The sequence below is a fragment of the Sciurus vulgaris genome (assembly GCF_902686455.1).
Source record: "Sciurus vulgaris genome assembly, chromosome: 4".
NCBI lineage: Eukaryota > Metazoa > Chordata > Mammalia > Rodentia > Sciuridae > Sciurus > Sciurus vulgaris.
In genome coordinates this window covers 123,756,593-123,783,307 of record NC_136464.1, presented here as the reverse complement: position 1 = coordinate 123,783,307, position 26,715 = coordinate 123,756,593, and positions in this window count along the sequence as shown.

Here is a 26,715-nt window from a genome sequence, read left to right as displayed (position 1 = left end):
CAGAGGCTAGTTGTAGGTTGGAGGTCTCCACTGGCTTGGGGACTTGTGGCTGGCTCTGTGTAGACAGGCTCTCACTGGGTGATTTGTCCCGAGAAGCTAGCCTAGAGAGGCGCTTCCCGCTGGAGGGGGGCTGGGATGCTTGGGGAAGTCCCTGGTGCCCTGTGCTGGTCACTGAAGCAACCTGCGGGCGGGCTGTAGCTGGCAGTGGGGCGGGCTGTAGCTGGCTGTGGCGGGCCGGAGCTGGCCGCGCTTCTTCTGTGCAGAAGGGCTCTCACTGGGGGGCCTGTTTCGAGAGACTGGAGGATCTGTCCCTGTGGGCGGAGCCCACCGCCAGAGTGCACTGAGCTGCCTGGGGGAGACGCTATCTGCCCTGTCCCACTCTAATAAGCCACTCGAATCCGGGCCTGCCGCCCAGCTGAGCTTCGCTGGGTGGGGGAGACTCACCCCGTGGTTCTATTTTAGTCCGAGACTCTCAATGCCTCCCCTTCTTGGATCCTGGGTTCTGCGGCAACTGGAGATGCAGTCACCCTCTAGTCCGCCATCTTGGATTGCCCTGTGGACTGTAAGCCTCTTGTATTTGATTTTCCATTTCATTCTTCAGGTTTGGGAAATTTTCTGATATTATTTCATTGAACAGGTTGTTCATTCCTTTGGTTTGTATTGGGATTGCCTTCCTCAATCCCAATAATTCTTAAATTTGGTCTTTTCATGATGTCCCATAGTTCTTGGAGATTCTGTTCATGATTTCTTACCACCTTCTCTGTTTGGGCCACTTTATTTTCAAGATTAAATATTTTGTCTTCATTGTCTGTGGTTCTTTCTTCCAAGTAGTCTAGTCTTTTGGTAATGCTTTCCATAAAGCTTTTTATTTGGTTTATTGTTTCCTTCATTTCAAGGATTTCCAATTTGTTGTTTTTGAGAATCTCTATCTCTTTGTTGAAATGACCTTTTGCTTCCTGCAGTTGCTCTTTCAGCTTATTGGTATTATCATTCATTGCCTGCATTTGCTCTCTTATCTCATCCTTTTCTTCGCAAATCATCTTATGTATAATCTGAAGTCCTTTTCTGACATTTCTTCTAACATACTGCCATTGGATTCTATTAATATAGAATCTAGATTTGTTCAGATCATTTACTTCTTCCCTTGTTTTTTCATGTTGTTCATGTATCTTCCCCTCTAGCAATGCAGATCTGGGGTATTGCAGATTTCCCCCTATAGGCTAATAGTGGCCCTATAGGTTTTCAAAACCCTTTCTTTAAGGGTAGATCAATATTAGCAGTGCCCAAATCAGACACTATGCAATCCTAGACCAAATAGCCCCTATGAGGACAATAAAAAAATTGTCATAGTAAACAGAATGAGTTCAAATATTATCTACGGTAAAACAAACAGGATTGCAATAAGGTCTGCAGTTTCTAATGGAGGACAAAGAGGATGCAGAGGGATGTAAAATGTGGCTGTTAATGGGATAAGAAAAGAGTATACAGAAGTTCTAGAAAATAGAAAGGGTGAGAGTGTAATCAAAAGAAATTGGATGTTAGCATGCAAAAAAGGGAGAAAGAGACTCTGAGGGAACTCGTAAACAAATGGAAAAGAGAGCAAGAAAAGTAAAGAAATAAAAACTTAAATTTTTAAAAAAGGAGAAAAAAGAAAATCTACAGTATAACAGTCATATACTAATGAAACCTCCCAGTGTTCAGTAGCCTGATGCATGAGAGGTACCTGACAATGAGTTTCAAGCCTTTAGCAGGCATCTCAGGATGGGTTTTGCCCCACCTAAAGATCAGAGCTAGGCTTCCAGGATTATCCAAGATGGCCACTCTGGCTTCGAAATGTGTTGCCTATTGGGGAGCTGCAGCTCAAGGGTGGACGTGGTCAGCTGGAGTTCCTGGAGGTGGGATGCAGTTGGTCTGGCAGGGGTCCTGGAAGTCCGGTGTGTTTGGTTTGGTTGTGGGATCCTGGATGCCGGGTGCAATCAGTCATCTGGGGTCCCGGTGATAGGGCGCAGTCAGTTGGTCTGGGGGTCCTGGGGCAGGGAGAAGTCAGTCGATGTGAGGGCCCCAGAGGCAGGGAATGATCGGTCGGGCTGCGATATCCTGGAGACAGGGCTCAATCAGTCCAGCCAGGGGTCCTATGGGGCCTGGCTGTTGTCTCAAAATGGCGGCAGCCACATGTAATCAAACCTACAGGTATTCTGAATTTTATTTTCAAGGAAATTTTAACTGAGTTCAATTTCAAAATGTACAATACTCTAAATCATCACTTCATAAAACGAGTCTTAAAGACTGAGTCCTCTTAAAAATATAGATAAAATTAAATATATTGTTCACATTGCAAACAGTAGTTTACCTCAAATTGATTATTATTCTCTAAGGTAAAAAAATAAAAACTAAAATCATGTAAGAACTAGAATTAACATTGCTGTATTTATAATCTGACCATGTAGAATATATATTTTTTTGTTTTGTTTTTATTTGTTTTTATTTTTTTAATTGGTACATAAAGATTTTTGTACATTTACTATGTACAAATTGTACAATTGTTGGGGAAGGGAAAGATGAGGGTGGTGGGAACATGAGGTTCAGAGAATAATTTCATAAGATGGACCCACTGTGCTAACCCCACATGTTTTCTTTTTTCAAGCAATTTACCTGCAACCTTGTCTGGCCTGTGGGGACAGAATATGTCACATTCCTCAGCAAACTACCTGCTCAACTGCAGGTGAAATTTAGGCCCAAAAAAATGTGGATGGGAGGAACCCAGGAGATTTTTGTGACTAGATCCTGAAACACTAGGAGATAAGGATAGTCCCTCCTAACCATAAAATCTGTAAGAATATGTGGTTAAAAATCCAATTAGAACTGGTCAGCATGGGCCAAAGTGATTAGAGTTGCCATGGCAGTGGGTACTTTGCTGCCAGTCAAAAGTCAAGAAGTGGACCTGGGCAGGACTTTCTGGAAACTTCTCTGGGATCTCCAGTAAAACTGGCGTACAGGAGAGGCATGTTGTCCTTCTCTCTGAGAAGATCTCACTCTTTTCCTTGAGAGTGTTCTTTTCCCTATTCTATCCCTTCAAAAAACTCATTCCTCTTACTCTGAGCAAATGTCTGAAATCATTCTGACTTGATGAACAGAACTGGGTTTGAAGAGGGGAGTCTTTACATTGCCTCAGTTTCTATGAAGTCCCCAGCTCTGTAACACAATGATATTTTGGAATATGTATATGTTGTGGAATGGACGAATAAAGATTATTAATATATCCATGATTTTACCTCATATATTTAATTTTCTTTCTTGAGAATACTTAAATCTACTTTCAACAGTTTTCAACAATACGATACATTGGAACTGCTACAGTTGCCATATTGCAGAGCTCTCTTAAACTTACTATTTAAGTAAGTTTCACCCTTTAGGTGAAACTTTTTATCCTTTGGACACCATTTTCCCCCATGCCCTCCTACAAGGCTCCTGGTAATCAACATTCTATTCTCCATTTCTGTAAGAAAGATTGTTTTAGATTCCAAATGTAAATGTTGTTATTTGTCTTTCTGCACCTGGCTAATTTCATTTAACAGTCTGTTTCCACCTATGTTGTTACAAATGACAGAATTTCTTTCATTTTTCAGATTGAATAGTATGCTACTTTTGTGTGTGTGCCATATTTTCTTCCTTCATTCATGCATTGATGGGCACTCAAATTGATTCCATATCTTATCTATTGTGAGTAATTGTGAATGAATTGAAGGAATGTCTTTAACATGTTGATTCCAATTCTTTTCAATACATACCCAGTGAAAGTGTTACAGCATTAGAAAATGATTTCTATAAATTTAAAAAAATTAAAGGGAATAAAGGTTATAATGACTTAAATTGAATTAATAAAAATAAAAGACTTTTATTTAAAGTCTTTTAATAAAGACTTTATTAAAATAACATAAAATAAAGAACATAAAATAATAATCAAACTGGAAAACATGTACAATATAGACAAATGGTATAATCGAAAATTATTTAAAATTTGGGGAAAGGTAAAGAACATTTGTTTATTGACTCTACATCAATATAAACCCATGGATTTATATATGTAGAAATAGATGGATAAATAGCTAGATAGACATAGGCAGAATTTAATAGAGAACATGTGTTTTTACATACATAGAGTTATTTAAATATAATTCCTAACTCTGTCCACTTAGAGTCTAGAAACAGTAACACTACAGTAGCAATGAGAACAACTACAACCAAAATGTTAACTTCCAAATATAATTCTTCATGAAAAGGACTGAAAAGTCTGGGAAGAACTTGCTGGTCGTTGCTAGTTGAGTGAATGTTGGGTCTTGGAATACACAGTGCACATGGGGAAATGTTCCATGACAGAAAGTAAGAATGTGCTGTAGGAATGATGAGGCCATGTCTAAAGGACACATTACCGTGTCAGGAATCAATGTGAAGCATCACTCATTCAAAGTGAGAGGAATGAATTATCACTCACAGAATGAAATACGAAAACATGAATCCACCACAATGTAAACAGCAAACAAATGCACAAATATATTAAAAATAATAATAATAAGGGGAAAGAACTCTCTTCCTCATGGTAAAATGGCAATTAATGCAAAGGCATGATGGAATTAGAAAAATAATTATTTTGTATTCACTATAAAAATATTTCCTTTCATCCAGGCATGGTGGTACAAACCTGTAATCCCACTGACTCAATGCTGTGGCAGGAGGATGGCAAGTTCAAAGTCAGCCTCAGCAACTTAGTGAGGCACTGTCTCAAAAAGAATAAAAAATAAAAAGTTATACCTCAAAGGAGGTGTAATTCAAGTGTGTATATTTGAAGAAAAATCAGATTATTATGTTGATTCACCACATGTATCTTTAATCATAAATGGCAAAAATACTAAATTCACAAACATCACCAAAAAGATATGATTGAGGTTATGGTAAGTAAAGGGATCAATATTTATCAAGTGCATGCTGATATGATGAATTGTAAACTACTTACTCCATCTTCTGATATAGTCCTGCCAAAACCACCAAAACTATACCTGATCCTGAGGAAGTATTAAGACAATTCCCAAATAAATATCCTGCCCTGTTCACTAACATCAAAGAAAAATTATGAAATTGTTTTAGATTTATAGACACTTAAAGGTATGTGAAAATTAAATGCACATTGTGATTTCAGCTTTTAATATTTTATCCTTTGATCTTTTAATGTTGTGAAAGATGTATGAGATGCTCTTACATGTGAAATCTTTTGCTTGTAACAATTCCTCTGGATCTTGTCATCATTTTTGTTCCACTTTTCGCACTGTTGTCACTAAGCTCCCATTCACTGAGAGCCTGAAGCCCATCATCCACTATTTCTTCTACAAGTACATTGAAATTTTACTTCCAGTGTTACCACTTTTTCATGTGTTGTTTCATTTTCATATTTGCTAATTCCCTCATCTGATGCTTTTACTTTTATAAAAGAATATGTGAGTTTTTCATTAGAAGACAAAGAAGCAGTGAAGCTGCATACTTAGATGTCTGTGCATGAACCTAATAACATGTGAAATGACTCATCACCAACAGAATTTGAAAAAAAATATGTAATTAGTCACAGGCATTTATTTTCATCTCTTATTTATGTAGAAAATTGTGAACTGAACTTCTAACAGCAAAGTTTATAGCAAATGCCTTCATGCACAACTGAAAATTGAACTGCTAGTTGGGGAACTGGTCTCATAAACTAAAACATGGTAACTGAAATTCAAACATGGTAGAATCTTTCAAAGTGAGGAATATCTTGCTAAACACTTAAGTCAAATTTTATAATTGTTCCCCAAATGGATTGCTGATTTCCAGAAAATAATTCCCTTCCTATCTTTTCTTACTACTAGGATGCCTTCCTTGTTTGAGTTTTGGTGGGAAACCAGTCCCTCCATTCTCCTTTAAAAGCTAAATGTGACCACACGGTAAATCCTTCACCTAACATTTCCAGTATTTGAGGTATAAAATAAGTGAAACAAGCTTCGTCACACAGAAGTTGCAGAGCAAGATTTGTTAGAAGAGGAAATGAAGCCCCTAAGACAAATGCTTTCACTTTTTCAATATTTTCTATTTTTGTCCAGTGTTCAGGAAGAAAATGAATGTAAGGAGGTCAAGACGACTATTGTTAGGCTCCCTCACCACATTTCTGGCTGGCTGTTTTTAGTCCAGTAACCAAGGTCATGAGCACTGTGATTCAGTGTATGTATTCAAGGTCATAAACATTAGCAGTCACCCACTTATGTAACCTGTTGGCAATGTGCCTTCTTTGTCTAGCCTGCACATAGAAAAGACCTATGGAAGCACTCAGTATGAAAAGATGGGGGCCAGAGGCTGTTGCCACCTTCAAATAAAGTAAGTCTACTATCCCAAGTTTGCCTCACATCTTCTTCCATTTGTTGGAATCCCAAATCTATTTCCCATGGTCTGAATCCCACAAGACCATGGATCAATGTGAATTGTTTCAGCAAGAATGCTATATATTCAAAAAAGTCAAGATTAAATTGTATGTATTGTTTTTACCTGTGGAAGTCAACATTGGCTTCATGTTCCATGGAGTCAAGAATTGAATACTCTGAATGCTGATGATGTATGCAGGTGAGCAGGAATTTTATTAAAAAGGAAAGTGAAAGACTCAGAACTCCCAGCACAAGAAGGGCAAGAGTGCCATGTAAGCCTCATGGTGCTCCTCATTTTAAAGGCACCTAAGAAGTTGATAAGCTTCTTGATTTGTTTTTGATATTTCAATTATCCCCAGTGGGTGGAGGCCAAATTATGGATTATGCAGTCACTTTGGGCAAAATAGAGACTTACACCCTTTCTGAGAAACAGAAACTGTCTTATAACATGTTGGGGCATGTTAAAATTGTTGCGGAGTTTGCAAGAGTTAGAAACCACCATGCATATTGAGCCAACTTGAAGGGAAAAAAGAGTTCTTTAATAAGCATGTCAGGCAAGCAGTGACTGGGGGCAAGCTAAGCCTCAAAGAACTCCCAGCACCTGAATTTTGGAAGTACAAAGTTTATAAAGGCAAAACCCACAAAAACCACAAGAATAATTGAGTAATTGAAGCACATATAGGTCAGAAAGACCCTGTAGAGACAGTTATTTTGGTTACATGAGAGAATTGATTTGAGTATACATTTCAGAACCATAGTCAGGGACACAGGAAGGTCCTACTACACTGTCAACATAGATACAGCTGTCAGAAGGCTGAAAGGAAAACATTATAAGCAAGCATACAATGGACTAGTCAGGTCAGAACAAAATGGCATTACTTTGGTTCTTTTCCATTTCATAAATGGCTTGCCCTCCTGTCGACCTTTACTGTCCCTTCCTTACTCTCCACTGCCTATCTTTTTATTTCATTGTTATTAATATTATGTATACATACAATTTTAAAAACCAACACCTCACATTGAAAGATAGGTCTGGCTCTGAGCAAGCACTTTCCCACAACCAACTCAAAGACCCATACCAAATCTCTCATGTTTTCTTAATGCTCCTAATTGTTTTCTTTTTCCTCTTCTCTTTTCCATTAACAGTCATAATTTAAGAGATCTTTTCACTGTACATACAAAGGCCTCTGACTTCATAAAACTTCCCCAGAAGTATACTGCATATTGATGCACTTGTGAGTAAAATTCTGGGATATGGATATATCATAGTTCCTAGTAGTTTTCATATTGTGGAATGATCTTTAGTTTTAAATTACTAAAAGACACTGTCCAAGGGCAAAACTGTTATCAAAAATTCAGACGGTAATTTGTTTCTTGAGAGAAGATACTAAACAATGAAAAAATACCTCTGTCAAAAAACAAACAAATAAAACCTGCCAGAACTGACAGTAGGTTGTGATTTTGCCTAAGGGTGACTTTTTCCTGATACTGTTCTAAATTAGGAAATAGTTCCCTGTTTATTCCCTTATTTAGGGAACCACTGAAAATGCTAAGGCAAATATTATGTAACAGTTCAGTTAACTTGTTCACAGATGTAATAATGCTTTCCCAAAATTTCTTCTATTAAATATTTTTCTATTAAAGTTAAGACTGTGAAATGTTAAAAACCAACCTTAAAACAGAAGAGTGACTTGTAATTTTTGTTTTTATTTTGATTTCCTTTCAGTCTCTAGTTTTGTATTGTTGGAAATTTAGGTTAAGTAAATGTTCTCTCAGTTCAAAACTCCCAAGTTTGTCTGACAGTCTATATTCACTTCTGTGCCAAAGAATAATAATGGTAATGATGAAATTAAAGCAAAAGTCCATGACAAACTGCAGAGTTGCTTACAGAAAACAATGTACTCAAGTACTTCCACTGAAGGTTATGTGTTTTCAATAAATATGTAAATTCATGCCCCTTAAATGTTCTTCCCAACTGAAAATATCTTAATTCCACTGCTCTTTAACCCTAAACCGGAATTAGAACTCTAAGGTGGTATTCTAGCATCATAACATAAAACATTTATACTTCATTAGGATACAAAATCACAGAGAAAGTTACACTTTTATTGATTCATCAGCCTTCATAAGATAATTTAGAAATATTATTTATGTTTTTAGGTCTTCTAGAAAATCTGATGAAAACATGAACCTCGATGCTCAGAGCGTAGCATGTACTCCCCAAAAATCCTATGCTGCATGTGAAAGGTGTCAAGTGGAAGGGCTCGAACAAGTAATCCTTTGGGGTCACCATGCTCCATGGTTGTCTGAGGACAAGCAATTTTGAATAAAAATATGTCACTTACTGTTATTGGGAATCCATTATGCAACACAATCAAAATCTGCCAAATATCAAAGTTCAAGAAACTTTTTCTTAGTTTTCCTAACTTCCAACTTTCAGCTAAACAGAATTGAATATCAAGTTCTATAGGAAATGGAGGTTAGTGAATTCTCCTATTTTTGGAATAAAAATAAATGCTATTTGAAAAATATTTGAAAATTGGTTCAACTACATATCAGTGGAAAACCATGAAGTTAATGATTAGTGAAGTTATTTGTGGTATGCATACATATGATGTTGACATAGATATGTTTCCCCTTATTCTACTCTGTCAAGTTACAACAAGTAACATCAAATTCATCTCATTATTAAATTTCCCTTTTTATTTTCCTTCTGAAACAGGAATTCACCCATAACACAAATGGCAGGGTATAAATATATAAGATCTTAACTATTTTCCTTTTTTAAAATTATTCAATGTCATTGATTGTAACTTGAAATTTCTCACATTGTTAAGTCTTGTATCAGATATTTAAATATTCAAATTAATACAAATATAAAAAATTTTACATTTAGAATAAAATTGGCATACTTCAATATTCTAAGAAACATATTAAATTACATTTTGTATTGACTTGGAAGTGTTTGGACTTCCAACTTGTCAGAAAACATTACATAACTTGTATATCCTTAGCATACTAGCTTCTCTCAATAATTTTAGTAGGCTAGGAATTCCTGGTAAGAGCTGATGTGTTTGAAATGTATATGTAATATAACTACCACAGTTAAATTTGACAGGCACAAAGTCAAAAGCAAAACATCCTTTCAATATTTCTTAAAATACATGAAACTTGTTTTAGGTTCTGGGGAAAATATAGAAAGAATTTGTACATTTCAAATTTAAGAATCCTGAGTCTATCTATATGCATCAAAATAACAATTGGTAGCATAATTTTGGTTTTGGTGGCTTTCTGGTTTGTTTGTTTGCTTGTTTGTTTGGTTTTTTGAGAAAAAGGAAATAGAATTTTTTTTTGTTTTGCTAGCAAAGGAGAAACACAGAGAACTCCTCTCCCAGAGGCTGTGATTCTGCCCATCAGCAGAAAGCAGTGATTCAAAAGCTATTTTCCAGTGTGTTTTCTGGAGTTGTAATTCAGTTGTTAATTTGGAAGATAATAATTTCTGATATATTCTAGTATTATCAGCACAAGTTTTTTAGTACTTAAATATTATTTTCCATTTGTAACATGAAGTGATGCATTTTATATCATAAGTGAAAATTCAACAAGCAACATGTTTACATTTAAAAAGGAGTTACTCATAACACTTTTGTTCTTCATTTTTTGTTGATGAACTACACACTAGATATATGTTATGACACAACTAAACCAAAAGTTCACTTTCATACAATTTCAAATGCATTAGATCTTTGAACATGTGTTTTTATCTATTTTATGCAATATTTAATTTTAACACCCTTTAATTTGTTGTTAGGAATTATTAATAAGATAATCAGGTAAAATTTAAATTAATTGTAAAAATTAGGAAAATGCCATGTTCCCATACTTATAAATGTGTTGGGAAATAATTTTACATGCCAAATAATGTATTATGTATAATAGTGCTAATAAGGCTTTCAGGTTACTATAGCCAAGTGAGCTGAATTAGAAAGACTGGATCTCTTATTTATTTTAAATTTGTTCTTATTAGTTATACATGATAGTAGAATGTATTTTGACATAATATACATATGTGGGTATAACTTCTTATTCTTCTGGTTTTACATTGGTCGTGTAATCATAAATGCACATAGGATAGTAATGCCTGATTCATTCTACTATCTTTCCTATTCCCATTCCCCCTCCCTTCCCTTCATTGCTCTTTGTCTAATCCAAAATACTTCTATCTTCCCTAAGACCCCTACCCTTATTGTGAATTAGCATCCACATATCAGAGACCACTTTTGGCGTTTGGTTTTTTGGGATTGGCTTATTTCACTTAGCATGCTATTCTCCAGTTCCATCCGTTAGCCAGCAAATGCCATATTTCATTCTTCTTTGTGGCTAGATATATTCCACTGTATATCCCACATTTTCTTTATCCATTCATCTGTTGAAGGGAAATTAGGTTGGTTCCATAGCTTGGTTATTTTGAAATGGGATATTTAAATATTGATGTAGCTGAATCACTGTAATATACTGATTTTAAGTCCTATGGGTATAAACCCAGGAGTAGGATAATTGAGTCAAATGGTGGTTCCATTCCAAGTTTTCTAAAAAAATCTCCATACGGCTTTCCAGAGTGGTTGCACCAGTTTGCAGTCCCACCAGCAATGTGTGAATATACCTTTTCCACACATAATTGCCAATATTTGGAACTCACATTTTTAAAAGCATATAAAATGCTAGATCCATTCTAAAACTGCATTTCAAATAACTAAGAAGCAAAAGAGATAAGTGAGAACATCTCAACAGCCAAAAATCAAATCAGATGAGCACAAACTGAAGCTTAGTAGTTCACGAGTTATCAAAAGGCAAGCAAACCATTGGTTAGGGAGGTAAGGTTTTACTTATAATGTGATGACAGAGATCATTCCTAGACTCCTGCTAAAAGGGAAAAGTAAAACAGCCTGCAACTGAGTTGACTGTATCAAGCAGATCTGAAAATCTGTCACATCTGTGAATTAAGGATCATTAATTCTTCATCCCCTATCCTTGGGAAGCTGTAAATAAATTTCTTAGTGGCTACAAGATAAGTTAAAATAATTTTACACAAATTTTTGATGATGGTTTGAAAACTAAGAAAAAACTGCCAAAATGATGGAATTCAGTTTTCAGCATTTACCCCTTTTCTATTATTCTATGAGCTATAAAGGAGAAGTAAAGAAAAAAGCATCTATAAACTTATCTCTGTTCAACTTGTTCTTTATTTACCTAGTTAATAAATCTTCATTGAGATGCCTCTATACATTTCATGAGAATCCAGGGATAGATATAAGTAAGTGAATTCAGAAAGCATTCCTGTTTCCATTTAAATATAATATTAATTATGTAAGTAAAAGCCTGATAACTGTATGTATTTAATGATTTAAAGCATGATTATAGCATAGATGAGACTGTATTCTTTCTTGGAGTCATAATTTTCAAGACTGTATTCTTCCCTGAGTTGGTATTTCAACTTATACTTTTGCCTCTCCTTTTAATACTCAAAGTTAATTATGGACAATTCATGGGGGGTAATTATTTTTTGTTGTTGTTGAGGTACTTGTTTGTTTTTGCTTTTGTTCTTAGATCAGGATGAAGAACTAAATAAGAGGATTCTTAGGAGAAGGTGAGATTAGAGATTTTCTTTGTCTCAGAGAATAACAATAATAAATGCTACTGACATTTGTTGATCACTGAGCATATGTCAGGCACAGAGCTAAATACCACACATACATCATGAGAGAGACACAGGTTAATAACCATCCAGTGCCTCATAGAAAGGAAGAAGGCACTTGGGATCTGAACTTTGGAAATTGACTCCAGGGCCTCTGTTCTTCAAAAGTCTGCAAGACAGATGGAGGTAAATTATATGGTAAACAACCACCCTCCAAATAGTTAAGGTTTTTTATTTTTTTCTTATTTACAATTTGCTGATGACCAATGGATACTTTAGAATTAAAATAAAATTAAAATTAAAATTAAAATAAATTAAAATAAAATAAAAATTAAATGCTAGAGAAATAAAATTGAAAAGATGCAAAGTAGAAGTTCTTTTAATTATGGGAAATACTTTTACTCTATCAAAATACCATAAAAAGTGAAGCAGAATTTATCTGCATTTTTAAAATTGCTCTAAAATATTTTGTCAAAGATGCATAACTTTAATTTTCAAATTAGCAGCAGTCCAGAGACCCTACCATGTAGTGAGACATTGTGTGTATATGTATAAAATTTCTCTAATGGCCATAAACTAAGAAGAAAACACACACATTTGAAAACACACATCACATATAAATTTGTATGAGTCTTAGGATAACAAGTAATCTGTATATGAAATTTTTACTAAATATATAGAGTTGGCATTTTCTAAAATTATTTCCTTTTAATCTTATTTCTAAATAAAGATATTTTGAAAAAAGTCAATAAATTCTCAATTAATCTCTTGAAATACATTTATAATACATCATGGAACTACCTTTCCAAGCCACAGTCTTGGAAGCCTTCTGGGTGGTTTTCTTACTAATATGTGGGAGCTGTAATGACAGAAATTTTCTTTTTTTTCTGTAGAACAGAAACACAATTTATCAAAAATATGTTTTATATCTGGGTACTACAATTCTTAAATTTTTATTTGAATCTCCAGGAATGCATGCTTTGAAATGTTTGTCTGGATATATTTATCATTATAACATGGAATAGTTGCATGAATGCAGTAGGGACAAATTTAGAAGAAGTCAGCATTTTTCCGGATTGGCAATTTATCTTCAACTTACTTGAAGAAATTTATAGCCAGTTCTTGAAAAAAAAAAATTCTGATTTTATCAATACATAATTTGTAGACAGAAACATGTTTACTCAAGATAATATAGTTTCTTTCAAAACTGATAAAAGGATAGATAATTTTAATTTAAAGTAAGTAATGTACAACAAATCTAGAAATGGAACTGACTAAATGAAACCCAGGAAATGACAATATTAAATTACTCTTGGGAGAAAAAGCAGTATGAAACCAGTGATCTTTATACTGTATCTCATTTTTCTTTTTCCACAATTTCCTAAGTTGGAATTTACCAACACATCCTAACGCTCCCCTCAGTTAATTAAGCTCCTTTAGGACTCTGACAGAGTCTTCCTTTTCTTACAACATCTACTTTGGAAACTTGTAACTGCCAATCCTTCTCTGCCTTCTTGGAATAGATGTAAATATTCTTGCAGCCTGTTGTCAGTTTTACAAACCAGGATATATCTTTACCAAAGAACTATCTGTGAAATGTCAACATGGAAGGGGACAGCAACTCGATTTCTTAGCCTCTGTGGAAGGGTAGGAGCTTAATTTCCATGGGCATCAATTAGCAAATATAGATAAGCACAGAGATTTGCCCAAATTTTCATAGACTTTTCACAGAGAAAATTCTTTGCAAACTCAGGAATAACTGAATGAGCCCAACACAATCTTTGAATCACCTCTTCCCAAATGCCTTCCAGTATTTTTCTAATAGAACTTCCTTGTGTTTAAAAAACTTCCTGACTTTTTGATTCAGCAGATTTGAATTCAGTCATTCTCCACTATCACTTTGGTTTTGACTAAAATTTTTCTTGACACTTTATCCCTTGCAATTTTTAAACTGTCATACAGTGTGTGGCCTTTCAGAGTTCCTTCTTCTGTGTAGCAATATATGTTTATGATTCCTCCAGATATTTTCATGACTCAACAGCTCATTTCTTTTTTTTTTAAACTAAATTATATCCCATGTATCATGGTTTGTTCTATTTACCTATTGAAGGAAATTGGTGCTTCCAGGTTTTTGGCATTTTAAAATAAAGGTGTCATGAATATCCACGTGTAGAATGCAGTTAGGTGTTTCTCTTTTCCAGGTTGATTATGCTGTGATAAAATCCAAATCAATTAGGCTCTGGGAAAATATATTCCCTGGTGGGAAGATCTTATAGAGGAAAACCACATACCCTGGGTTTATTACAACATGGTTACTTCTCAACTTCCCACTGTTAGAGGTTTTACTCTGATTTTCACCCTAAGATCTTTGTGAGGATCTTGCTTGTCAAACTCATGAAAGTATGGAGGTTCCTCTGATATTATGTCTACCAGGATTTTTTATCTTTCAAGCTTGTCATTCTTGGTCTCTAACAGTTGTTATTATTATTATTAATCTTTATCATCATCATTATTATGCTTTAAATATTGCCAGCTCCAACAACAGATTCTGTCTTGAGCTGTGCTTCTCTCTATGCACCATCTGTATAGCTTTGGAAGCAGCAATTTGCCCGTTGCTCTTAACTCTCTAACAGATCTAAGGAAAGATAATTTTCAATTTATTCAGTTTTTTTTTTTTTTTCTTTTTGTGAGACTGAAACAAATGACTTTCAAATTGTTATAGGTCTAAAAGTTTGATGACTTAAAAAAGTGTAACATAAAATTACTTCTAAAAAACTCATCCTGTTTCTCCTATACACATTAACAAGCTAAAATGAATCTGTTCATAATACAAAAACCTTATCCTGAATGCATAGCCACATTTTTTTTCTGAGTGCATGAATCAATCCCAAACATTATTTCTAAATAGAAAATAACGTTTGCATTAAAATCAGGACATCCTGTTGATATCTACCAAGGAAACCAGTTATATGAACTTCAGTTTTCTGGGAATGAATTATTTTTGTCCTATAAGATCAAAGAAAGGAATCTAGACTATGGATTTTCTAAACTGTGCAATTGTCAGTTGTTAATCTATCAGGAGTTCTTAGTCTCTGCAAGGAATATTTTCATATCCTATTATTTCAGAGGACAGTTTGTTGATTAGCAACATTTCTGTGCTAAAATACTGTTGTAAGAATAAGTATAAACAGCTAAAATTCTTCTCTTTTTTCACTGATTTTCAGGTCCACTTTTTTTCATTTTCCTTGGAGATAGTTCAGTCAGCACTTTTACTATTTACAGATCAAGCTAAATATAGATGGTAAAAAATTTAACACAGAAAAGCAAAACACTTAAAAGAAAAAATAGATCAGATAATTTAAACTCACAGCTAAGCAAATTACATAAAGTCTGGGACTTAAATGCAAAGAAAAGTAAACAAAAACCAACAAGAAATTAAAAGAACATAGATTACTTAACTGTAATGTTTTTAAATCACTAATATTTTCTTCTAGGGATTAATGATGCTAAGTATATGCATAATGTTAATAGTCCTTGATCTCAGCTATAATATGATTCACCAACCTGTAAATCCATTATTTACAGAGTTTATATGCCTCAAGAGAGCAATGGTAGAAGATAGCTCTCACACAGATAAAACACACACACACACACACACACACACACACACAAATTGGTCTCTTTTCAAATATATTTTATCTCAGTCAGTTTCTTTTTCTTTAATATTTTCTTTGCTTATTTTAAATTTGAGTTTTTTAATGTGGAGGGGCAATGTTATTTAGACCATTTTGGAAATTACTAGTAAGCTCAGCGCTAATGAAAAAGTTACACTCAGTTTGGGTGGAAAGATGGGCAGTTTTGAGATTGTTCTTGTGCACAAATAATATAAACTACATCTTATGCATCAGATTCATATGCAAATAATTCAGTATAAGCTTTAAATATACATATGAGATATGAGAAAAAATTTTTTTCAGATTATATAATGAGCTAGAATTCTTCTCATTCTAATATCTGAATATTTTAGGCAGTTTGTCAGTAGATGGTATAAAGACATGCCAACTTAGGAATTATTTTTATCTCCCCTGACAAACATCATTAAAGGATTTAGAAAATTCCAACACCTTATAGAACTAATCCCCCTTTATTCTAATTGCTTTCTTTTGGTTTAAATATCACTTCTATTGAGAAGCAAGTCATTAGCCACCTCTTCTCATACGTCCATATTAAAAAACAAATAAAGCAGTGATTTAGGGAAAGAATCAATAAAAATGCATTATAAATTGAGCTTGAAATCAAATGATGTGTATTATAGGATATTTCAAATACAGTTAATCATGTATTTTATTTTACAGTAAAGGAGATTACTAATTTGACCTGTCCACCCCTGGCACCAACATTTTGACTATGAGCAGTGACTTGGATTCTCTGAATTTGTACATCCTTCCTTGACAGAGCTTGAAGGGATTTGCTAATTTCTTGCTTTGACACCACATTGACAAGCCAAATTAAATAAGCACAGAAAAGTATCAATGTATAGATATGCTTTTCACTGTTGGAGTAAATGATGAACAATATGTTGAATAGTGCATGTCAATGACAACAATTAGAATAATTCCATTACAAAAATTTAATTTGTAAAAAGCTTTGTACTCAAATTTTATTCTGGCATTTGTTTTAAAGTATATTAAAAAGCTTTTGTTGCAGTAATCAGAATATCTTCCAAGTCTCAGTGGTTCATTCCTTTCTTGTGGCTTCTTTCATGGTTTTGGCTGTGGTTCTACTGGGCTTGACCAGGGATTTCCTGGCTACATTTGGTTGGACCTGACTCAGATTCACGTCTTATGCTGTTATCAGAGCAGAAGGCTGACATTTAGGAATGGTTCTGGATAGCACTCACGAATCAAACCATGTAATGACATTTAACATTATAGCTTATACATGTTATATGCCACTTCCATTTTCAGCCCATTAGCTGAAACAAATTATGTGGCTAGCTGAGAATCAGTGGGGTGGGGAAATATATTCTTCATGCAGACAGTCATGGCAGTGATAGGTAGGGAACTAAAAAATGTGAACAAAGTGAAAATAAATGCAGACAAGTATTAGTACAATCTTATAGCTATGTAGGTAGATATCATTTGGAGCTAATACTTGTTATTAAATTATATACTATTTTATCTGTCAGATTATTCTAGTTTATATGACAATTTATGTTTACTGATATTTTCTATTTTTTGCTGTTATTTCAAATAGCAGAGTTCTCAGTCTTTCAATTGCAGTTTTTCTTTGTATATAGAAGATTATTTCAATTCTGTTCCTAATGTACTCAGTCATGCATATACATGTGCAATGTGTATGCATAGGCAACACATACACACAATTCTGGAACATAAGATGTTTTGATCTACTTTAGAAATGTTCTGTGCAAATCTTCCTCAATCCTTCCTGTTCCATCTAAGTTCCCTGAATCAAGGAATGCCTTTCTGAATCTCTCTTAGTGCTACTGTACTGATTCTCTCTGACCTCTTAGTTGTTCACAGCACTGACAAAAATTATATCAACTGTTCTTTCTTTTTGTCAGAATAAAAAGTTTCTTTCTTCTATGAACATGAGAGCAAGGAGAAGGAAAAAAAAATGCCACTCCAGAGGAGTCCTTGACTTTAATATACTTCTCATGGTGTAAGATCAAATGCTTTCTTTGATTTCAGGCTTCCTGTTTAACTATTTAATGACCATTTTAATTTGTATCATAAAAGCTACTCCTTGTAACTAGATAGTGCATTAAAGAACCAGAGAGTCAGCTTGTTAGTTAAATAAGAACCAGGGAAGATTAGTGGGATGAAGAAAGCATCCACTGGAGAGACCTTTGACACTTGGGTAGGATAAATTTTTAAAAGAAGAACTTTGTGCAGTCAGGTAGAAAGGGGGCTCAACCTGTTGTAAATGCACATTAAGGTTAATGTGACCTCATTAAGTCACATTGGTTGTCTATCCTAAGTATGTCACAGACTGCTGAGTTTCAGTTATGATAGATATTCAAGGTAAAGGCCAATATGCAGGTGTTAAAAGCCATATGAATTTTCATTATTTTATTTTTATTGCACATGAAATGTCTGGAGAAGATATTATAAAATTACTAGGACATTAATATGTTTTGTTTCCTTGGAGATCATCAACCTTATCTTAGGCAAAATACAGTCTAAGTACATTAATTATACTTGAATTGAGCATCTTATATGGGAAATTAAAACTACTTTGAACCTTATCACTCCATACACATAGATCTTTATATTGGGCTCTTTCTGAATGCTTAGCTTATTTGCTTGTATGAGTAAGATTTATCTAATTATCTATTGACATAGTATACTTCCACACATATGAATTTATGTATACGAAAACATATGCATAAAGTTGTTAGTTACTAATAGTAACATGATACTACATCAAGATACTAATTTACAACACCTTGCATACTGATATTATCAGAATTTTATCAGTTAAATAATCTTAGGGATAGTGAAATTGTTGTTGAAAGGCAGAAAGTTTTTCAATTTCAAAGACAAATACATTCTATTTCATCAAATAAATAGGATAGGTATATGCTGATGAAGCCTTGCTCATTCTATTGAGAGTCTGTGAGATTCCTATTTGAAAATCAATGATTCTTTATACATTTCTTACTAGAAGGATTTGTTAAATTGTTAGTACATGAGCATGACACCAATGCAAGACTTGAGTCTTTTCATTATTATAGGCTAATTTACTAAGATATTCAAAGAGAGAGAGAAAGCTTGCCACATGTTCCTACCTCACTGTATCATTTTTTAAAATATAGCTTCATTGAGATAGAGTTAACATGCTCTGAATGTCACATGTTTACAGTAGACAATTTGATAAATGTTGACAAAAATAGGCACTTACAAAACCATCACAATAAATAAAACAAGCATAATCATTACCCTCAAAAGTTTACTTGTGTTTCTTTAATCTCTCCCTCCCATCCTTCCATGACTCCATGTCCCAGTCTATAAGTAGCAGTGGGTCCCATTTCTGCCACCATATATTGTTTAAATCTTCTAGCAGTTTATGAGCATGGAGTCATCTAATCTTTGGATCTTCTGATTCAGCATCACTATATATTGATTGACCACCTATGTGGTCAGCTTGTCTGTACTAGTTTACTTTCTCTGCTGAATTGTATTTCATTAATAGCTATGTAACTATCTATCTATTCTCATGTTCGTATTTTGATTTTTCCCAGCTTTTGCCTACCACAAATAAAGCTGCTATAAATATTTGTGTACAAATTTCTATAAAAATGCTTTCATTTATATCAAGTAAATGCCTACTTATATAGCGACTAGATTAGACTGTGAGGACATCCTGAACTTTTTACAAAGTGCTTAGAAGTTTTCAAAACTAACTGTACCATTTTGCATTACCACCAGTAATGTTGCTATTTTATTTAAATTTAATTTGTCAATACTCATTATAGTCAGACTTTTAAATCTAGCCACTTTAGCATTTTAATTTGTTTTCCAAATATGTAATCTATGATATTAAGCATTTTGCCATGTTGTCCTTTGTTATCCATCTGAACCCTTTGTTGAATTATCTAATGTGCCTGTTTAAGTAAAAAAAAAAAAAAAAAAAAAAAAAAAAAAATTGCTTTTTTTCTTGCTGCATTTGTAAAGATTTTATGGATGCAAGATTTTTTTATTTTACCTCCACTCTATGAGTCGGGTTTTCCTTTTCATAACTTTCTTTAAACAGCTGAATTCTTTCATTATGATGAAATTTAAATTATTTTTTCTTTATAAATTATGCTTTTGATGTCACTACTAAAAATTTCAAATTTAAGATCATTAAGATTTTCCTGTATCTTCCAGAAATGTATAGTGTGTGAATATTATATATATAAATGAATGATAAATAGCAATCTATTTTGTGTGTAAGGTGAGATGTAAAAGGAAAATATTTTTTTTTTCAAATGGCCCTTCAGTTTTTCCAACACCATTGAACTGTCTTAACATCCTTGTTACAATTAACAAAGCATGTATGTGTGATTGTACATATGAATTTAACATTCATTTCCATTCTTGGTATTACAAATTGCAGCACTCTTTTTCCCTAATTATCTGGCCAGAATTTTATTAATTTCATTAATCTCAACCAATTTTGTATTTATTCCCCATCCTTCATTCCATTTTTCCTTCCTTCCTTCCTTCCTTTTTTCCTTCTTCCTTTTCCTTTTTTCTTACTTGATATTCCATTTCCATTTTGGGGTTCTCCTTTTGTAGCTCACACCTACAACTTAACTTTTGAGTTTCCTAGGGTGTGACCTAAGGTCTTTGTTTTGAAAAATCTCTTATGTCTAATATAAGAGTTTAATGCTATAAATATCTTAATGAGCACTGTTTAAGCTGCATCACACAAATTATTACCTTGTATTTTATTTAAATCAAAACATTAATATGTACTGTTTTCATTTATCAGTCAAAATAAGTTAAATTTGAATTAAAATTTGCTTCAAAATAATTATTCAAATGATTTCTAAGTTCCTTTAGATTTGATATTTGACCTATGAATTACTTAGATTTATTTTATTCTGTTTGCCAATAATAAATATTTCTATAAATGCTGATATTATTTATAATTTATTTATTGCATAGTGATCAGAGAATATACTTATTTGATTTAAATTTTTAAAATTCATTTAAATTTATTGTATGATCTATATTATATCTTTAAAACTTGTATGTTATTTTTAGCTATATATGACAGTAGAGTATATTTTGACATATTATACAAACATGGAGTCTATCTTATTCTAATTAGATTACCAGTTTTGTGGTTTTACCTGATGTGGAATTTCACTGTGGTGTATCCATAGAGGTACAGAAGACAGTAAAGTCAGATTCATTCCATTGTCTTCCCTATTGCTATACCCCTTCCTGCCCTCCATTCCCCTTTGTCTAATCTACGGTAACTTCTGTTCTCCACCCATCCCCTCCCTTGTTAAACATTAGCATACACATATCAGAGAGAACATTTGATCTTTGGTTTTTGGAGATTGGCCTATTTCATTTAGCATGATAGCCTCCAGTTCCATCCCCAGCAAATTCCATAAAGTATATAAATGGTCAACATGTCTAGCAATTAGGAAAAAGCAAATTAAAACTACACTGAGATTTCATCCCACTCTAGTCAGAATGAGAAAAATCAGGAATGCAAATTACAATAAATGTTGATAAGAATGTGGGGAAAAGGGAATGCTCACATACTGCAGGTAGGACTGCAAATTGGTGCAACCACTATGGAAAACAGTATGAAAATTCTAGAAAAATCTTGGAATGGAACCATCATTTGACCCAGTTATACTACCCCTAATTGTATATCCAAAGGAGTTAAAATTCAGCATACTACAATGATGCAGCCACATCAAGGTTCAGAGCAGCTCAATTCACAATAGCTAAGCTATGGAACCAACTGAGGTGCACTCAGCAGATAAATGAATAAAGAAAATGTGGTATATATTATGATATCTCAATGAGTGTCCTATGAGAACCGGAAAAAAGTGTGCATTCTTCTCTTCTTGAATGAAATTTCCTATAATTGATAATTTTCTAAAGTTGGTAGATGGTCTTGTTCTTTATTAACATGCAGTCTGTAAAAAATTGTTATGTGAATTATGAATAGGAGGTATTAAGTATGATTATGATTGTGGGTTTATCTGTTTTTCTTCATATTCCTATCAATTTTTAATCTAATATGCCCTCTTGAGAAATTTATAGCTATATCCTTTAAAAATTACATTTTAATTTCTTCTAAGTACTTCTTGTCCAATTTATTTTGCTTGATACAGATATAGATCTTTGAGATCTAATTTTATTGATGTGAGCATGTTATTTCTTTTGAAAATGTTTTTTCTTTATGTTTACAATGGGTATCTTGCCAGGCACGGTGCTGCATGCCTGCAATCCCAGCAGCTCAGGAGGCTGAGGCAGAAGGATTTCAAGTTCAAAGCCAGCCTTAGAAAAAATGAAGTGCTAAGGAACTCAGTGAGACCCTGTCTTTAGGTAAAATACAAAATAGGGCTGGGAATATAGCTCAATGGTAAAGTGCCCTTGAGTTCAATCTCTAGTAACTGCCCAAATAAAAATAAATAAATAAATTGGATTTCTTTAGGTAACACAGTGGGGTCTACTTTTATTTTCCCAAGTTGTTCAGGACCTTGCTAAATTGCTGAGGCTGACTTTGAACTTGTGATTCTCCTACCTCAGGCTCTCTAGCTCCTGGAATTACAAATGTGCGTGCCTAGTTATTATTTTGGCTTATTTTCATTGCTGTGTTTCTTTTTGAATAATTTTGATTTTAATGTCTTCAAATTCACTACCATTCTTTTGCATTGCTTTGTCTCATGTTGATTCCATTGTGTTTATCATCTCTTTCTGGTGCATCCTTTCTTGCACTATTTTGTATTGAAACATGATAATTTTCATATACTTTCTGGGTTGTAACATGGTTTTTGAAAAATATTAAATGATCTTATGTAGATAACACAAATAAGAAAATAAAAACAAATTTCCAATTTTACCTCTTACATACAAGAAGTTAAAATTTCTTTCAGAATCACATTCTAAAATTCTGTCTTTTTGCCAATTCATTCTTCATGTGTGTGCGTGTGTGTCTGTGTGTGTGTGTCTCTGTGTATTAGTGTTATATTGTTATTGTGAATTATAATATTTAAACATACAAAGATTTTTCACTTCATAAATGTAGTAACTTTTTTAGAACAACCTCTCGTTTTGGGACCAGGGAGAAATATTTTCCAACTTCTGTTAAAATTTTTTAGAAGATCAAGAAGGCACACCTCCAATTATGCTCAGATTTTTAAAACAATTCTAGGAAAAGAGCCTTACTTTATCCAATTTTTAAATATATATGAATAAATATATATATAAATACCTGATTATCCTTATTTATTAAAATATTCCAGACTTATTTTTTCCTGAAATGTTATAACTTTTATTTACAAAAAGTATTAAAGCCTTATTTATATGAGGCTGTATGAATAATTTGTCATAAGAATAGTTGGGATTTTTATTTTATAGCACTTCAGTAAGGCAACAAAAAACACTTGGAAATGAGGCACACTGTGTATTTTCAGAAAGCATCTAGTTCAAAATACTTTAAAATACAGAAAAATTATATTTTCTAGAACAGCTTTCTGCTTTAAAATTGGTAATATGACAAGCAATTTCACATAGGTCAAACAATTGAAAAAAAAAATTTTTTTGAAGGGTTATGTTGGTCTTGAATGTGACTTTTGCTCACGTAGCTTTCTCCAGAACTGAGGAGTGTGCTTTTATGATCCAGACACGGCAAAGAGGTGACATGCCTGGCAAACAGGAAAAGTGGAAGCTGGGTGCAGAGGCACACGAAATGAAAAGGACCCTAAAAGATGAGGGCCTGAGAAAGCAAAATGATAGTGGGTGAAAGTATTTGACTAAATGGGTGAAGACTATTCAATATAAAGAAAATCCCCCAGAGGATTATTAACCATGAAATTGTACTCAAAGGAAAGTGAAACCAGAATTCAAACTCTGTTTGAAAAATATTCTAGTAATACTAAACTATATATTTTATCTAAATCAACCTGTTTTGTTAGTGTCCTTAGTTTCTGGCCAAAGGATTCCAAAATACTTTTGGAGAAATGCTCTTAATACCAAAGTAGTAAACAATTCTTACCATTCAAGATGAAAAATTGTGACTTCAAATAATAAGAAAAAAGGAGACACTCCAACCAAATACAAAAGTACAATGTATAACTATATGTGTTTATATAAGTTGATATTGAATATTTCTTTGGTTTCATGAGCATTTCAGAAGTAAGTGTTAACCAAATTGAATGACCAGAAATAGATAGACAGATAAATAGATAATTGAAGCTGGAAAATTAATTAAAACCATAATTAATATTAGACTTTGATAAAGAGAATTGGTGAAGTTTGACAATTATCCTGAAATGAAATGTATAGAAATACATAGATCCGAAGTAAAGAAAACTACAGTAAAACAAAGGAGTTAAAAAGTAGCTGAGCTAAGTCTTGTAAAAGGGTGATTTGATTTGAATTTTAAAGATGAAGTAAAAAGGAATTGTACACAAACACTGTATTTTTTAAAAGTTATTTATTTATTTTTAAATTTTTTACAGACTGCATTCTGATTCATTGTGCACAAATGGGCTACATCATTTTGTTTCTATGGTTGTACACGATGTAGATTCATTCCATTCATGTAATCATACATGTACATAGGGTAATGATGTCTGTCTTATTCCACCATTTTTCATACTGCCCTCCCTCTCATTTCCTTCTACATAATCTACAGTTCCCCCATTCTTCTCTCACTCCCCACACCCCCAACCCCATTATATATCATTCTCCACTTATCAGGGAAAACATTCAGCCTTTGACTTTTGAGGATTGACTTATTTCACTTAGCATGATATTCTCCAATTCCATCCATTTATTTGCAAATGCCATAATATTATTCTTCTTTATGGCTGAATCATATTCCATTGTATGTATATACCACAGTTTCTTTATCCATTCATCTGTTGAAGGGCATCTAGGTTGGTTACACAATCTAGCTATTGTGAACTGAGCTGCTATAAACATTAATGTGGCTGTGTTACTGTAGTACGCTGATTTTAAGTCCTTTGGGTATAAACCAAAGAGTGGGATAACTGGGTCAAAATGTGGGTCCATTCCAAGTTTTCTAAGGATTCTCCTCACTGCTTTCCAGAATGACTGCACCAATTTGCAACTCCACCAGCAATGTACAAGTATGCCTTTTTCCCCACATCCATGCCAACATCTACTATTGTTCATGTTCTTAATAATAGCCATTCTAATTGAGGAAAGATGAAATCTTAGAGTTGTTTTAATTTACATTTCTCTAACTACTGGAGATGTTGAACTCTTTTTCATATATTTATTAATTGCCTGTATGTCTTCTTCTGTAAAGTACCTGTCCAGTTCCTTGGCCCATTTATTGATTGGGTTCTTCATATTTTTTGGTGTAAAAGTCTGTAATTTCTTTATAAATTTCAGAGTTAAGAGCTCCTATCTGCAGTGTGTGTGGAAAAGATTTTCCCCCACTCAGTAGGCTCTCTCTTCACATTCTTGATTGTATCCTTTGCTGAGAAAAATCTTTCCAGTTTGAGTTCATTCCATTTATTGATTCTTGCTTTGATTTCTTGTGCTTTGGGAGTCTTGTTGAAAAAGTCTGATCCTAAGCCAACATGATGAAGATTCGGTCCTACTTCGTCTTCTATTAGTTGCAGCAACTCTGGTCTAATTCCTATGTCCTTGATCCATTTTGAGTTGAGTTTTGTGCAGGATGAAAGATACAGGTTTAATTTCATTTTACTACATATGGATTTCCTGTTTTGCCAGCACCATTTGTTGAAGAGACTATCTTTTCTCCATTGTATGTTTTTGGCTCCTTTGTCTAGTGTGAGGTGACTGTATTTATGTGGTTTTGTCTCTGTTTCTTCTATTCTGTACCATTGGTCTACCTTTCTATTTTGGTGCCAATACCATGCTATTTTTGTTACTATTGCTCTGTAGTACAGTTTAATGTCTGGTATTGTGATACCTCCTGTTTCACTTTTTCTACTCAGGATTGTTTTGACTATTCAGGGTCTCTTGTTCTTCCAGATGAAGTTCATGATTGCTTTCTCTATTTCTATGAGGAATGTCATTGGCATTTTAATTGGAATTGCATTGAATCTGTATAGTGCCTTTGGTAGAATGGACATTTTGACAATGTTAATTCTGCCTATCTAAGAACATGGGTGATCTTTCCATCTTCTAAGCTTTTTATAAATTTCTTTCTTTAATGTTCTGTTGTTTTCATTGTAGCGGTCTTTCACCTCTTTTGTTAGATTAATTACAAAGTATTTTATTTATTTATTTATTTTTTGAGGCTATTGTGAATGGAGTGGTTTTCCAAATTTCTCTTTCAGAGGATTCATCACTTATGAACAGAATGCATTAGATTTATGCGTATTGATTTTATATCATCCTACTTTTCTGAAGTAGTTATAGAAGTTTTCTGGTGGAGTTTTTTGGTTTTTCTAAATATATGATCATGTCATCAGCAAATAGTGACAGCTTTAGTTCTTCTTTTCCTATTTGTATCCCTTTAATTTATTTGGTCTGTCTAATTGCTCTGGCAAGTGTTTCAAGGACAATGTTGAATAGAAATGGTGAAACAGGGCATCCCTGACTTGTTCTAGGTTTCAGAGGGAATGCTTTCAGTTTTTCTCCATTAAGAATGACGTTGGCCGTGAACTTAGCATAGATAGCCTTTACAATGTTGAGGTATGTTCCTACTATTCCTATTTTTTCTAGTGTTTTAAGCATGAAGGGGTGCAAGATTTTATCATCGCTTTCTCAGCATCTATTGAAATAATCATGTGATTCTTAATTTTAAGTCTATTGATGTGATGAATTACATTTATTGATTTCTAGATGTTGAACCAACCTTGCATCCCTGGGATAAACC